Here is a 17,195-nt window from a genome sequence, read left to right as displayed (position 1 = left end):
TTTATAAAAGATAATGCACTGCACTGAGAGCCTAAATAGCCAACTGAATTGTAAAACATTTCCCCACCCTTAAAGAACCTGCTAAACATCCAAACCAAAACCCCTAGCCCCCCTAAAACTCTATATCTATACCTCCCTCCTGCCTCCACCTCACCATAAAAACATCATTGGGCACTAGCCCCTGCTCCCAGCTCCCCATTTCCCCAGCCACTGGATGGTAGGATTATAAACCATGACCTTGTGAAGACAGGGCAAGTTTATGAATACACGGCAATGATATAAATAATCTAATTTAAATGTGGACGGTTTAAATAGGGTTGGTGACGCCATTATATTAATTTCTGAGCGTCTGAATTTCAATCATTCCATTAAATCTGCATAATGGAGCATTTTATATGGTTCATATTCATGTACCTAGGTGACAAGCATCTAACGTTAATTGATTAGAAAAGACCCTGTTGCAGAATAAAGATAATGAATGTATGCAATTAACAAGTAGCTTTACTCATTAATTGAGAAAGCCAGCTGACTCAATGGGTTTCAATAATCTCTTACAGGGACAGAAAAAAAGTGCTTCCTATATTATTACTTGAAGCAAGAAAACAAATTAAGAACAATTTATGTGGGATAAAAGCTATACGAACATCTAACAGATCTCTATGAAAACAACACCTCCTAAAACACCTTTAAAAAGGTTAAGCATTCACATTGACTTTCAGAGAATAATTAACCTTAAAAAGTATTGTTTTTCAGTGTTTTTTGTTTTGTTTTCTACCTACCAAGTTTTACAAGAGAAAAAGCAACAACAAAACTATATAGTATGGTAGAAAGGATATACTGTGCCCTTATATTGGACTTTCAATGGTTTCAAGAAACCAAGTACTGTTTGGATTAGGCAGTTTAAGGGATGTATGTAATGGCCACTTAAATGGTTGGATGTGTAATTTGAATAACTATATAAACTGGTTCTAAACATTAAGGTTTCCATTGTCTGTCTGCCAAGGTACATAGGGAAGAGAACCTTGTAATTGCACAAGCAGAGCAGAGCAGAGCATATTGTGACAACTTTGTATATACATTGCATTCTTTGAAAGTGGGAATATTTGTTGTATATTTCACAATCACTTTATTTCCAGATTTAAGGTAAATCTAATGAAAGTTGCATTGTAAAATTATATACAAGTTCCATTGATCAATTTCCAATATTAAAATGCCAAATACAAGCACAGTTCTGTTGTATTGTAAAGTCCAATTAGTACACTAGTGGGAATGTACAGTTAGGTCCATAAATATTTGGACAAGGACACAATATTTATAATTTTGGCTCTGGACACCACCACAATAGATTTGATGTTCAATCGATATATTCTTTAAATGTAGACTTTAATCTTTAATTTGAGGGCAGTACAATCCAAATGGGGTGAACAGTGAAAGATTTACACCCATTTTTATATGTGGTCCCCACAGTTTTAGGGGTTCAAAAGTAATTGGACAAACTAACATAATAATGAATTAAATACCTGGTGGCGAATCCTTTGCAGTCAATGATGTCTGGAGCCCATAGACATCACCAGATTCTGTGTTTCTTCCCTGGTGTTGCTCTGGCAGGCCTGTACTGCAGCTGTCTTTTGTTCCAGCTTGTTCTTGGGGTGTTTTGACTTCAGTTTTGCCTTCAGCAAGTGAAATTAATGCTCAATTGGATTCAGGTCAGGTGATTGACTTGGCCATTGCAGAACATTACACTTCTTCGCCTTAAAAGGTCTAAGGTTGGTTTCGCAGTATGCTTCATTGTCATTGTCCATCTGCACTGTGAAGCCCTGTCCAATGAGTTTTGAAGCATTTGGCTGAATCCGAGCAGATAATATAGCCCTAAACCAGAGGTTCCCAAAGTGCTGCCCTGGGCTGCCCTTGAGGTTGTTTGGTGCGGTCCCCCAAAGCTAACCTCACCCCTTTTCTGAAGCTTTTCTATATTTCTAAACTTTATGACAATTTTCTGTTACAAATTGCACATGTAATTTGGGGGGAAATAATAAAACAACAATTAAAGTTAATAAATGTTCCCTAACAGAAATGTATAGGAAACAAAATTGGTTTCTACTGCGGCCCCCCCCCATCCCATGCAACATCGGGAAATTGGCCCTCCATCACCAGACATTGGGAACCCCTGCCCTAAACACTGCAGAATTCATCCTGCTGCTTTTGTCAACAGTCACATCATCAATAAATACAAGGGAACCATTTCCCTTGGCAGCCATACATGCCCATGCCATAACATGCTTCACAGATGAGGTGGTATGAACATAAGAAAGTTTACAAACGAGAGTAGGTAATTTGATCATTCGTGCTCGTTTGGTGTTCATTTATAAAACTAAGTGATCCAAGGATCCTATCCAGTCTATTTTTGAATGTTCCCAAATTTTCAGCTTCAACCACATCGCTGAGTAGTTTGTTCCAGATTGTGACAACACTCTGTGTGAAGAAGTGTCTCCTGTTTTCGGTCTTGAATGCCTTGATGCCCAATTTCCATTTGTATCCCCGGGTGTGTGTGTGTCCCTGCTGATCTGGAAAAGCTCCTCTGGTTTGATGTGGTCGATGCCTTTCATGATTTTGAAGACTTGAATCAAGTCCCCACGTAGTCTCCTCTGTTCCAGGGTGAAAAGGTTCAGTTCACGCAGTCTCTCAGAGTAGGACCTTCCCTTCAAACCTGGAATAAGTCTGGTTGCTCTCCTCTGAACTGCCTCTAGAGCAGTGATATCTTTCTTGAAGTGTGGAGCCCAGAACTGTACATAGTATTCCATATGAGGTCTAACTAGTGCATTGTACAGCCTTAACATTACTTCCCTTGTTGTAAATTCTACACTTTTGACAATATACCCTAGCATTCTGTTTGCCTCTTTTATTGCTTCCCCACATTACATAAGAACATAAGAAAGTTTACAAATGAGAGGAGGCCATTCGACCCATTGTGCACATTTGGTGTCCATTAATAACTGAGTGATCCATTGCTTGGATGGAGAAAGTGAGGAGTCCACATAGACTCATGTATTCTTCATCTATTCCCCCCATAGTGTAATTATAGTGGACATTTTTGCAACCTGCATGTAAGACCTTGCACTTGTCCACATTGAATTTCATCTGCCAGGTGTCGGCCCACAACTGAATATTATCTAAGTCCCTTTACAAATTGCCACAGACAAACACAGGAGAGTACAGGTGAGAGGCAGCCACCTCGTTTTTTTACTAGTTTGACTAATTTCAGACCTGTCTTAGCATTCCTCATTTTGTTTTAAGTTTGCCTTAACTGAAGTTAGCATTGTCTGTAGTCAATTCATTTCAGCTGCTGAGTTGGTGAAAGTAAATAGGTTGTAGAAAGGTGATTTAGTCAAGGACTAGCAAGAATTCTGTTCCAGGAGGAGCCAGGTGGGGCCAGTTAGGTGTGAATTGGTGGCAGGTAGACAAAAGCTAATTATTATTATTATTATTATTATTATTATTATTATTATTATTATTATTATTATTATTATTTTTATTTCTTGGCAGACGCCCTTATCCAGGGCGACTTACAACATAAGTGCAAAACAAATTGCAAAAATACAGTTACATAAAAGGCTTCAATCATTACAAATTCAAATTTACAATTTACACAAGTACAGTAAATGAGGCCCTACATCCTGGACGGTGAAAGCTAAGTGCTGTCAATATGTAGGGTCACAGTCAAGGGCTACGGGAGAGGGAGCAAGGAGGAAAACAATCAAGAACGCGAGAAGCATAATAAAAACTGTGAAGTGCTATCTAGCAGGGATAGAGGACAAATATTACAAGTACTGTTGGAAAAGATGCATCTTGAGTAAGTGCTGGAATGAGGTCAAGGACTCTGCCGTTTTGACTTCGGTGGGCAGGTCGTTCCACCACTTAGGGGCCAGGGATGAGAAGGAGCGGGCTCTGGAGGAAGGAGAGTGGAGAGGAGGTAGAGTTAGTCTTCTGGCACTGGAGGAACGCAGTGGTCTGGAGGGGATGTATGGAGAGACGTGTGACTGGAGGTAGCTTGGTGCAGTGTGGTCGAGACAGCGGTAGGTGAGGGTCAATGTCTTGAACTGAATGCGTGCCGGTATCGGGAGCCAGTGGAGGGAGCAGAGCAGTGGAGTAGCGTGTGCCAACTGTGGCAGAGAGAATACCAGATGAGCCGCAGAGTTCTGGATGAGCTGGAGTGGGCGGGTAGTGGATGCAGGCAGGCCGGCCAGGAGGGAGTTGCAGTAGTCCAGGCGGGAGAGGACCAGTGACTGGACGAGTAGCTGAGTTGAGTAGTTGGTGAGGAAGGGACGGATCCGGCGTATGTTGTTCAGGAAGAATCTACAGGTGCGTGTCAGCGTGGTGATGTGCTGGGTGTAGGAGAGCGCAGGATTGAGGGTGACTCCTAGATTTTTAGCAGAAGAAGAAGGAGAGATGTGGTGGATCCAAGGGGATCGAGATGGGGAGGTCAGCAGAAGGTGAGGAAGAGTGGTGAAAAAACAGGAGATCCGATTTGGAGAGGTTGAGCTTGAGGTGGTGCGAGTGCATCCAGGCGGAAATTAGCAGACAAGCAGGAAGAGATGCGAGAGGGGATGAGAGGGTCGGAAGAGGGAAAACACAAGAAAATCTGGGCATCATCAGCGTAGAAGTGGTAGGAGAAACCATGAGAAGCAATGAGTGGGCCCAGGGAGCGAGTGTAGAGAGAGAACAGGAATGGGCCCAGGACAGAGCCTTGGGGAACGCCTGTGAGGAGATGTTGAGGGGTGGATGAGGAGCCTTGCTACTTAAAGCAGCAGTTGAAAAAGAGCTGTGCTGTTTCTCGGTGAGAAAGTTGAGCAGTTGACTAGGGATCGGGAACCAAGAACCAAAAAACAAAACAAAACAAACAAAAAAGAAAAAAAAACTGTAACATTTAGAAGCATGTGGTCACTACAGTGTCAGGTTTGCAGAATGATTGCCTTCCTGGATTAACTCATCCAAGAAGATTTCATTTGTGAACGTTGTCAGCATGTTGAAATCCTAGAGATCAAGGTCCGTGATCTTGAGGCTCAGCTGGTTGATCTGCGCTGTATTAGTGATATGGAAGAATTGGTCAATCAGCCCATGAGAGATATGGTGTGCACACCAAAACCTAGGAGAGTTGAGACCTTAGAGCAGGACTGCTGGGTTACAGTAGGTTGTAACCACAGAAAGGGTGCTCACAACCCCTAGACACATCCCAAGAGCTAGAATTGCCCAACAGGTTCCAACTGCTGGACACCGAATTTTACAGTGACAGCTCAGAGGGTGATGGGAGGGCAGTTGAGCACCAAAGCACCATGGTGCCCATTCCCCCCTGGAACAGGGAGGTAGTTATAGTAGGAGATTCAATTCTTAGAGGCGTAGATCACAATGTGTTCTAGTGAAAAGGAGACCCACATGGTATCTTGCCTGCCTGGTGCTCAGGTTGCAGATCTCCCTAAACTAGTAGATGGGCTACTGGCCAAAGCTGGGGGGAATCCACTGGTCATGGTCCACATTGGAACCAATGACATAGGAAAAGGTAGGGCAGAGGTTCTGCAAGACAAATTTAAAGAGTTGGGAACAAAACTAAAGAGCAGAACCTTTTCTCTTAAATACTTCTGGTACCATGTGCATGGCCAGGGAGACAGGCTGAGATTAGAAAGTTTAACACGTGGTTGAAATCTTGGTGTAGGGAAGAGGGTTTTAGGTTTATTGAGCATTGGTCTTTCTTCTGGGAAAAATGGGACCTGTACAAACTTGGCGGTCTAAATCTAAACAGAAGGAGGGCTAATGCATTGGGAAAGCATATGTGCAGAGTAATTGAGAATCTTTTAAACTAGGGACCAGAGGGGCAGGAAATTCTGACAATGGGAGATGTTCCTCTAAGGAAAGAAAACCAAGGGAAACTGCTAGTAGGAAAGTTCTGAAATGTTTATATCTCAATGCCAGGAGTATAAGGAACAAGATGTTAGACCTAGAAGTCACAGTGATGGCATGTGACTATGATGTTGTAGGAGTGATGGAAACATGGCTTACAGAAGATGATGGGGATGAATACAAGTTGAAAGGATACATACAGTTTAGGAGGGACAGGCAAAATCAAAGATCCTAGTAACAAAACAGAATCTTTGTTGGTTAAACTTTTGAACTAGAGATCCGGAGGATTAGTGGTAGGAGTGTGTTACAACTCACTCAACTCAGATATTCATCAAATGTTGCATTGTACAGTGTAATCAGGACTGCATGTATCAAGGATGTGGCTGTTACAATGGGCGATTTCAACTTCCCCAAACATAGACTGGGAAAGCTCAGCTGGGACTACAGAAGCAGAAATAGAAATGGTTGAGATGGTAAATGACATTACATTACAGCTCTCCTCGTGTAACAACTCTTGAGACTGTACTGGGAGACACAGTAAACCTACTTGCGACGGCACGTATGGATGTGCCATCCTGGAAGAGCTGGACTACCTGTGCAACCGAAATGGGCTGCAGGTACTGCCTCATGCTACCAGTAGTGACAAGGACACTAGCAAAACGCAAAACTAGAGAAGAATCAGTCAGGAAGGATAAGGAGAGGGGAATTGTCTGTGGCCACCACCTGCAAAACCATTCCCTTTTTGGAGGTTGTCTTGCTGTTGCCTCTCCAGTGCACCTGTTGTCACTTTCATTTGCACCAAATCAGGTGACATTGATTCACAATCGCTTAGGCTTCCTAATTGGACAGATTGATATCCCTGAAGTTAAATTGACTTGGTGTTATACTGATTACGTGTTTCCTTAATTTTTTTGAGCAGTGAATAGTACAGTATGTATGTGTATGTGCCAGGTAAATAGTAACTTTCTTATTCCAGTATTCCAGTAGTTTGTTTTGTTTTGCAATAACAAAGGACTCCACCACCTTTATATAAGAACAAAAAAAGCATGCCCAGATAGCACAGCAGCGTTGGTCCAACATCATCGTGCCTACATTGGCCCAATGTTCAAAACGACGAAGGTCTGACGTCGGTCCAACATCGGCCGGTCCATCCGTGTTTTGACCTGCAAATGTTAATTTCCCAAAAGTATCCTTTGCTCTTATCCTGTATCCAGTGTTGCTCATTGCTTCACTGTCCTGTAGCCCTCAGTGTTTTCAGACCCTGTTCTTGATCTTGTAGAAATATATTGCAGAAGAGCAGAACTACAATCACTCTCAGTGCTTCGTTTTCTCTCTCCCTGAGGTATGAATGCAGGAAGCTTCACAGAGTATTTCTAAAATGGTATTATCCAATACACACAGTTGCTGACGTCTTATACAAGCTCAACAGAACCCAGCCTAATTAAATAAATTTAATATTAAATAAGAATTTCAAGATCCCCAGATCAAAACACAACAGTAAGACTTGAATCCTCTGCACACATCTGGCTCAATTCTAGATAAACAGATAAACCAAAAATAACAGAAAACTACAATGCATTCAATAAGCCTTATTCATTCTTATAACTGTATTTTTAATTGTCAGTTTTGACCACTTTTTAAATAGTAATGTGAATGTTCCCTTCTGTCCTGTAGCCATTAAGTTACATTTGTGGCTAATTCAGTGTCCTCTTACAATTACAAACAAACAACTTGTTTCTAAGGCATCTTCGCACACAACACCTGTAGGCCTACTTAATGAAACTGGCTCACTGAAGAAAAAGAAAATGCGAAGAAAATGTGAACATTTCTGTTTTTCACTTCTGACAAATTAGTTACAAATTGAAATACATTCGCTACATAATGAATTACCCAACTGACTGTATATTGTCATTTACATTCACTTTAAACCATTCTGCAACACAGAAAATAAAAAGCCTATCATTTGATATTTTAAAACTGATATTTTTAAAACCACCACAGTCATACATACAACCCTGTACTTCATACAATTAAATATTCTTTTCAGTACATTTAAACAGTAAATTTAAACATTTTAATAATAAGTCGTGAAGGTGAACTTACTTTCCAGCGGCTCTCCGCTCTGACATCATTGGAGGACACACCTCTTCTAGTCTCGAGGAAGAGCGTGCAAGTGCTTTCAAAGCTTGAACATTGTTGACAGTATCAAACATAGTTATAATGATTATTATTCATACGTATGATATTTTAAAGTTGTATGGTTCCATTTAGTAAAACAACTTGCACTAATATCACATCTGTCGGCATTTAGTCAGACATGATCCATCTCACCGACTGTCCAACCATGCCAACCATATGCCGACATCGGTCATCATCCACCTCCCTGACCTACTGCTGTCCGACCATGCCAACCACAATCCAACGTCTGTTATACGTCACCCCCCCACCAACCGCGACTGTTGTCCAACCATGCCAACCATATGCCGACATCGGGCCAACATCCTGTGCTATCTGGGTGACCACAATGATTGATCATAATTACTGCTTATCAAGTTTTATCCAAAGTGAAATTTAAACATTCACTTCTGTAGGTACCCAAACAAAATAATGCAAACAAATTTCCACATTATAATATTGTAGTGATACAGACTTGATCTGATTCACCAACCTAAACAACAAATAATAAGCGAGACTTAAAGCAACAGATTTATTTCTCAAAGCAACAACTTTCTAATGGAGAAACATGATTCTCTTTTGGGTGACCGAGATGAACCTCTGTGTAACAATTCTTTCCTTTTGTTCATATCTGTCAGTTGCGAAATTGCAGTTAGCGGAATAAAGCAGCAGCTCCTCCATCTGTTTAGGCATTTCCACCATTGGACATTGCGTATATGCAGGACCTTTGTTGCAATAATGTTTTCAACACAAGTGTAGGTTGCTATACTGCTGCCATCTAGTTCCAACTTCCAAGTCGTTCGCCTGTAGATTTGTACTGTAGACTTTGACGCAACAACAGTCATCACCTCACCTGGTTGGTCACATTGTGAACGAGATGGGTCTTTCATTCGCAAAGGATATGACCTGCATTATTCTCATTATGTTACAGTAATACAGCAAGAGTAGGCTAGATTAACTAAGGGAGTAGCCTAGTGAAGAGCCGTTATTAATGTTTTATATAAACTGTATTATGTTTTATATTAATAATAATATGCAGACCAAGCAAAGTAAATGTATTATGGTAGCAACAACCATTTTGCAAGTTGTTCAGGGCATACCCTCTAGACATTCCTGTCAATAATAGAAAAGATCAAACTGCAAAGAGAGAGAGGGCCCACAGTTGTTTGTTAAAAGTCTGTGGACTTAATCTTTTCTCCAGATAGGCAGGAACTGTTTTTGTTAATGAGCGATTGACAGCTGTTAAATAAGATCCATGGGATCGGACCTTTCCTAGTATAGCAAAGGAAGACATCTGTTCTTTGGATCCCACACCTCTTCCGAGGGAGACTACCATGAACATTACAAGGGTCAGAAATCTGACCTCAAGATAACACTCTGGCAAACCCCCAGTGACAGACCCCGGCCACAGACCCACATGTCCTGCAGTGTATATAAGGCTGACCACTTGTGCTGTTCAATAAGTCTCTGCTGAGGTAGAGTGCTTCCATGTCGGGCCCCTTCCAGGACTGGCATGTTAAATAAATACATTTACCATCTATGCATCCACACTGGGTTCTTCATCTAGTCTGGTCCGTCAGCAAGGCCAGTTTAATTAAATGCAGACAGGAGCAAATAAATCTGTGTAAAATAAATGTATTTTGAAAGGTGTACTGTATAAAACCACCATATTGTGGCATTAAAATCGGTGCATATATTATATATAGCTTTCTGTTAACACACAGTATAGCTTGCTGTAAACACACAGTTCTGCCACCCTAGGAGTCTGAGTGAGTTTGTATCCTACTGAACTTGTCATTAGCAATGAAGCACTTGTTGAGCACTGAACAAACTGGTGAACACATCAGTGAACGAATCTTTATAGTGAACGGAGTCAAATGATTTGAGTTAGTCAAAGGAATCATAGTTCCCGCCACTACTGTCCGGTGGGAACTGGGGCACATCTATGTATGACCTTCCACCCTATTACCCCAATCACGGTGCCCCCTCTGTTCCCACGCGGGGTTAACCCATGACCATGGAAACCGCACTATTTCATGCTAACTAAAGGCCATGATAATACTATGAAATTTCCATGAAATCTGATTTCATGAAATCCGAATGCAGCCCAGGATTTCCTAGAAATTTCATTGAAATTTCATGGTGAAATCGCAAGAAATTAGACTTCATGCGATTTCATCTGATATCAAGCAATAGAGCAGAGTCCTGTTTTCATGAAATCGCCCTGGACAAGTATCCAATCAGAGAGCAAGAAGGAGTCACATGACAACATCTACGACGTCACTGGGAAGCTTGAACAGCAGATAGGAAGTTGGACAGGAGAGGAGAGAAGCGCTAGTTTTCCCACTGTTTACGGCTACTGTCTCATACTCATAAAACTTTGGTAAATTGCCTTTGTTAATGTCTTTTTCTTTTAAAGTTGTCAAAAGCTAAATATTCGATATCTCCATTTTGGATAGCGTACAGTTGCTAATAATAATAATACAAACTATACATTTCATTACAATAACACACACAAACACACACACACACACACTATATAAATTAGATTTGTCAGAAGATTAAAATATTTGATCAGTTAATCAATGGGCATTGGTTGATTAATCAGGCACTTAAAATAAGTGTAACAGACTTTAAGTGGTTGTGCCACACAATAATGTAATAAATACTAGACATTGATATTACAGTATAACAAAAAATGAATGTATATTTAATGTATATGTAGGGGTCCGAACAGTATTGAAGTCACTGGGACTGACTATAGACAATAATATGTACACGTGTGTAGAGGTCCACACGTGTGGCTTTATTGCTTCTCCATCTTACTCTCTCCTCCACTTCATCCTTTCCACATCTGGTTCACTTTACCATATTACCTCTAAAACACAACAGGTGCTTAAACAATATACTTATCCCTTCCACACACTACATATGTCCCTCCTTTGAAAATAAACATTCTCGTTTCCAAAACAAATAAGATAAGAGAAGAAGGAGACAAACAAACATTTTTTTATATAGAAAATGCAGTGCAGAAGAGCCAAGAATAACGCAAAACAAACGAAAAAAAAAAACAATGAGCATTATGCACACATACAGAAAAACATCTCTAACCCCATGAGAAAACTTTTTTTTTTCTCTTCTTAATAAGCATTGAACCATATATGAGAATGCAATGAACACTGTAACATAACAGTACTTGTACAAACTACCGACTCCGATACACAAGGTCAGAGCATTGCAATATTCAGTAAGAGACAAAATAAAAGGAACTTAATGGGTCTCCTGGCAGCATGTCCAACTCTAGGAACTGTACCCATCAGCAAAGTAGTGTCTGGCTGTATCACAGTCTCAGACCCCTGAGAGTCCAACAGTTCAGTATGATTATCCGGCGAGATCATAGGGACCTCAGTCTGTACAGTCTCAGGCAGGTCAGAGAGATGCTCAGATATGTCAGATAGGCGAGAGGTGTCGCTCATAGGTGATGGAGAGGCCGACCCCCTATCCTGTTCAGGCAAGGGCAAGGTATAAGAGCGCAACTGGTCATAGTGAATCACTCGCTGGCGCTCCTTAGGGAACTTGTAGAGCAAGTAAGTAACACAAACTCCTACATCTTCACTATCTTGGCAGTGTTAAATTTGATAGGGACCATTCCAGTGAGGCGCTAGTTTAAGTCTGGTATCAGTGGGCACAGACATTCAGACCAGGTCCCCTGGCTCATAAGGTTGGTGTCGCACTCTCAAGTCATAGTGGAGTTCTGCCGCTCTGAAGCCAATGTATTATTCCTCCGGGTCGAGGCAAAGGCAGACTCCAGGCGAGTCCGCAAGGAAGATGCAAACTCAGCTGGCGTTCCAGGAGTAGGGGTCCCCAAGGAAACAGGACCAAGAAAAACATCAGATGGGGTTCTGGCCTCCCTCCCACATCTGAGGAAAAAGGGGAAGTAACGTGTGCTGCTGTGCACACTGGTGTTGTAGGCAAAGGTTACCTGGCAGAGGAAGTCGTCCCACTCCCCTGGTTGAGAATGCAGGATATTGCCTAACTGGTCAATTAATGTTCTATTGAACCTTTCAACCATGCCATCCAATTTTGGATTGTAGGGGCAGGTATGTGTCTTTTTCACTCCAAGAGACTGGAGTCCAGATCAAGTCAGACTCTAATTGCTGGCCCTGGTCAGTGTGTAGAGTTTCAGGAACACTGTGGTCACAAATATATCATTCTAATAAGCACTTGGCGACAGTGACAGCTTTTTGATCAGCAGTTACATACAGGAGAGGGTGAGGTGGGGTGCATGCAGGGCAGGCGGGAGAGTGCATCTGCATTAGCGTGTCTCCTACCCTCTCTGTGCACAACAGTCCAGTCATATGTCTCCAGTTCCAGGGCCCAATGACTGTGTCACCCTGTGTGGTCATTGTCAATGGGAATGTATCTACGTCCCAATAAAGGCTTGTGGTCAGTAATAATAGTAAAAGGGACAAGTCTGAACTGATGTACAGCCCACAACAATAGCCCACAATTATCTTTCATATGTGGACCATCGCTTTTCAGAGGCAGTGAGGGTTTGGCTAGCATAAGCCACCACTCTTTCCAGTCCTCCTTGCACCTGCACCAACACTGCACCTGTCTGTCTTTCTGCGAGGCGTCTGTGTATAACAGAAATGGCTGGCTGAAGTCAGGAAGCGCAATGATAGGCTCCTCTGACAATGCATTGCAGAGATTAAGAAATGCAGCTTGGCACTCTTCGGCCCACAGGAAGGGTACACTCACAAATCCCTCACAAATCACCTAACACAGGTCCAAGAAAGCACACACTTCTGTTGCAGTGCAGGGCACAGGCCATGTCCTGACATGTTCCGTGTTCTTGGGGTCCAGTCTAAGGTCCTTCCGGGAGACAACATGACCCAGGAAAACAACATAGTCACGGGCCAGGCAGCACTTTTTTGAATTCAGGCACAGCCCTGCAGTCTGGATCCTGGAGAACACTTCTCTCAAGTGTGACAGGTGATCTTCAAAGGTCTTACTGAAGATGAGGATGTCATCCAAACAGACCATACACACGTGCCATGGAAGCCCCGTCAGCACCAGTTCCATAAGGCACTGGAACGTGGCTGGAACATCAGAGAGGCCCATCGGCAGTACACAAAACTGTGTGTGAATGCTGTTTTCTCACAGTCTTCCTTTGCCACCTCGACCTGCCAGTAGCTGTTCATGTGTGCAGACAATGCAGGATTGTCCAGCATAACTTTAGGGAGGCCTGATGGACTAGTGACAGAGTTGCACTCAGCAGCACAGTCAGAGCTGCTGGAAAGTACAGAACAGACGTCTGCTAATAAATAATAATAATAATAATAATAATAATAATAATAATAATAATAATAATAATAATAATAAAGTAAGTCCTAATCAGAAACACAATAAAACTGACCAAGGGGGGTACCTTGGTGAATTTTCAGCTCCTGGTCAGTAGGGTTAAGAAGGCCGGCAGTGACGATCCCCTTTTCTGCTGAAGCCATTGTGCGTGCTACAACCAGCTCAGCACTCCCAGCAGGGCTGGGCTCCAAATAGCCGATGTAGCTGTCAGGGGGTGCACTGGCAGTCCCAGAGGGTTCCAAGCAGACTGGCACAGGCATTTCACTCATAGCAGGCACAGTGACAGTAGTTAGCAGTGATACATTACAACAGTCTGGAACCAAGTCTTTACTAAATAGTAGAGGTACAGTTGTGTCCTGTAGCTGGAGTGAGCAGTGTCGCATATCAAGCGCAGCATGATGTTTAGATTGAAAAACCCAGCCTAGAAGCACAGACTGTGTAGCATCTCACGCAACATGCCAAGTTTCTCTTTCCAAATGGATAGACATAGTTTGTATGCCCAGGGTGTCTAGTAATTGTCCATTAACTGCATGGGCAAGCATGTATTGTTTGTTTAATGGCCGTTTACGCAGGGCAGGAACGGACATCCTGAAGTCAGCACTAATCAGTGATACACAGGAGCCTGTGTCCAGTAACACAGACACCTGTGTCCAGTAACACAGACACCTCGGTGCCTTCAATTATACCTCTGACATAAGAAGTGGGAGTTCCTGTATGTAAGTGCACAGTAGTAGAATCGGTTACAGTCTCACCTTCTGCAGTCAGCCATGTCACGTCATTCGGGTCCCCTGAAGTGGAAGCTGATGTCTGGGCCGCAACACCAGCTACTCGCGGTTTTCCGACTCCTTCCTCGTAGCAGCCAGTGAGTAAGCACGGTTCCGCTGGACTGGGGACAGGAACCGAACGCCAAGCTTCATGGTTCTGTTTTCCCAGAATTGTTGTAATCCGGGGCTTGGGTTCTGGTGGCTGGAACATCTGGCAGGATGGTCGTGCTGTGACGTATATGAAGTGTCATTGTACTGTCTCCCATCTTGGTTTTGGCGAGGAGAATATGAAGAATCACGCTCCCATTTCCACTCTGAAGTCCTGTATCTATTCCCATGTGGAATAGATACGGGATAGTCATAGTCATAGTCATCGGGTGAGTGGCTCCTTCAAGTGTATGTGTCAGGGAACCCAGGTGAATAGGCTCTATGGGCCCCTGCAGTAGTACGCACAGTTATCCCGTCTCCCTGCACAGTCACGAGGCATTCTCGGCAAGAAATGTGATGAAGGGCTGTCTCCTCTGTCCAATTCATATCCCTTGTTGGCCTCCTGTGTATTCCCCTTCAGATGTTGAACTTCCATTTGTAATCCGTCTACCTTGGCAGTAAGGTGTTCTACAGCTGACAAATGTCTATTGTCCCTGTCTGAAACTTATGTACCATAGCCGACTGAGGCACAGAGGCAATGACTGTAGGAAAATATGGAGCAAAGTTTGACACAGGATTGGACAGTTTAAGGGCTTCTCTGGCATGTTCACATTGGCTAGCAATTAAAAGAGCTTCCTCCATATCCGTTGCTCTGAGTTAGTGACATTTTGCATGGAGTGCAGAATCCAACCCAGTGTAACGGGGCTCATTCGGTTATAATGAGCACGTTACAAAGTGACATAACCCCTCAGTAAAAGTAGTACAGTGTTAAGCCTCCCGCGATGGGAGACCCGCTGTTTTGGCGTAGACGGCTTAACACTGTACTGCGCTGGAGCCGCTGCAGTGCGGAATGCTCGCAGGGGTGCTGGTGGTGCCCGGTTCGAATCCTGCGTGGGGAGCTTCGACCTGATTCGGCTACCCCAACAACAAAGCATCTAAACTTTTCTCCATTCTGCGCATTCACATCGTACTTAGGAAAAGCCTCAAGCACTAGTCTTGTTATTTCTGCTGCATATACCTCTAAGGATTCATTTATTTGTCCATGTCAGGCATTAATGCACGTCTGGAAATATGAAATAAATTGTTTATGTCCAAAAGCATCTTTCAGTTTGTCCTTCATGCTCTCATAATTATATTGCACTACAGCAGGCAGACCGTCCCACAGCAAAAACACAGCGCCTTCCAGACGAGTAGGCAGCACACTAGCGAGTGTGTGTACACAGACATGCCGCTATTGGTGGTCAGAGCCTGCACCGCAACGTACCGCAGTTTACTGTCCACTTTGAACAGCGGAGGTAGTTCAAAATGTATGGGGCTGGGATCCACGTGTGACTCAAAGCTGGGGCTGCACTTAAATTCGTTTGTATAGAACATGGCAGAATCATTCAGGGATACACGGGTAACTACGCACTGGAAAGAAAAAAAAGTCCTGAAACTTTAGCTAGTATTTTCACTCCCTTATCCGTATTTATCAATCAAGTCCTTAAATGTTCCCATTAGTACTTCGTCTTTGTTGTGTATATTTCTATTAATGTAGTTTGTAATCCCCCGTTGTCTTTCCAATCCGACCTCTTTGTACCGTTAATGTCCACAGTGCAAAATCCCTTTTCTGCCGAAAGACTCCCAACTCCAACGCAAAGTTAAAAGAATGTAGGGGTTTCATTGAAGACATGAAATCAGATTTCATGGAAATGTCATAGTGTATCGTGGCATTAACATCAATAACAAATATTCAACATGAACTACCCCACCCCCAACACATTGAACAGATGGACACAGATTGCAGTTTCACCACACACAGTCCCAGACCTTGATCTGCGTCAAATGCTCTGGGGGTTTCTGTAATTATTCTTTATGCCTTGCCCCATCCCCTCCTTCACACAGACAGTCTGTATGTGTGTGTTTTTATGGTTTTAATATAGACTTGTCTTATTGATTTGCAGAATTGCCCCTTTGGACTCCTTTCCACTCCATTCGAGTCACCTGTTTTCTATAGCATACCAGACCTCCCTGGGTAATACAAGTGGTGGCAGCTCACATGTTACTGAGTTCACATACCTGAGGTTAATTCAGAAGCCTGGAGTTTGAGCAGTGTTAACCCCTCTTCTGTTGTATTGTAATTAGTGAGCTTATAACACTGGTGGAAGCAGTGGGATCAATAGGGTTAAGCTGTAACTGGGTCATTCTTCAATTAAGAACATAAGAAAGTTTACAAACGAGAGTAGGCCATTCAACCCATCGTGCTCATTTGGTGTCCATTGATAACTAAGTGTTCCAAGGATCCTATCCAGTCTATTTTTGAATGTTCCCAAATTTTCTGCATCTTCCACATTGATGGGGAGTTTGTTCCAGATTGTGACTACTCTCTGTGTAAAGAAACATCTCCTGTTTTCCATTTTGAATGCCTTGTAGCCCAATTTCCATTTGTGTCCCTGTGCGTGTGTCCCTGCTGATCTGGAAAAGCTCCTCTGGTTTGATGTGGTCGATGCCCTTCATGATTTTGAAGACTTGGATCAAGTCCCCACATAGTCTTCTCTGTTCCAGGGTGAAAAGGTTCAGTTCCCTCAGTCTCTCCGAGTAGGACATTCCCTTCAGACCTGGAATAAGTCTGGTTGCTCTCCTCTGAACTGCCACTAGAGCAGCAATACCCTTTTTGAAGTGTGATGCCCAGAACTGTACACAGTATTCCAGATGTCTAACTAGTGCATTGTACAGTCTTAACATTACTTCCCTTGTTGTAAATTCTACACTTTTGACAATATACCCTAACATTCTGTTTGCCTTTTTTATTGCTTCCCCACACTGTTTGGATGGAGAAACTGAGGAGTCCACATAGACTCCTAGGTCTCTCATGCA

This window comes from Amia ocellicauda, chromosome 19 (genome assembly GCF_036373705.1).
Source record: "Amia ocellicauda isolate fAmiCal2 chromosome 19, fAmiCal2.hap1, whole genome shotgun sequence".
NCBI lineage: Eukaryota > Metazoa > Chordata > Actinopteri > Amiiformes > Amiidae > Amia > Amia ocellicauda.
Note: the sequence above shows the minus strand (reverse complement) of the source record.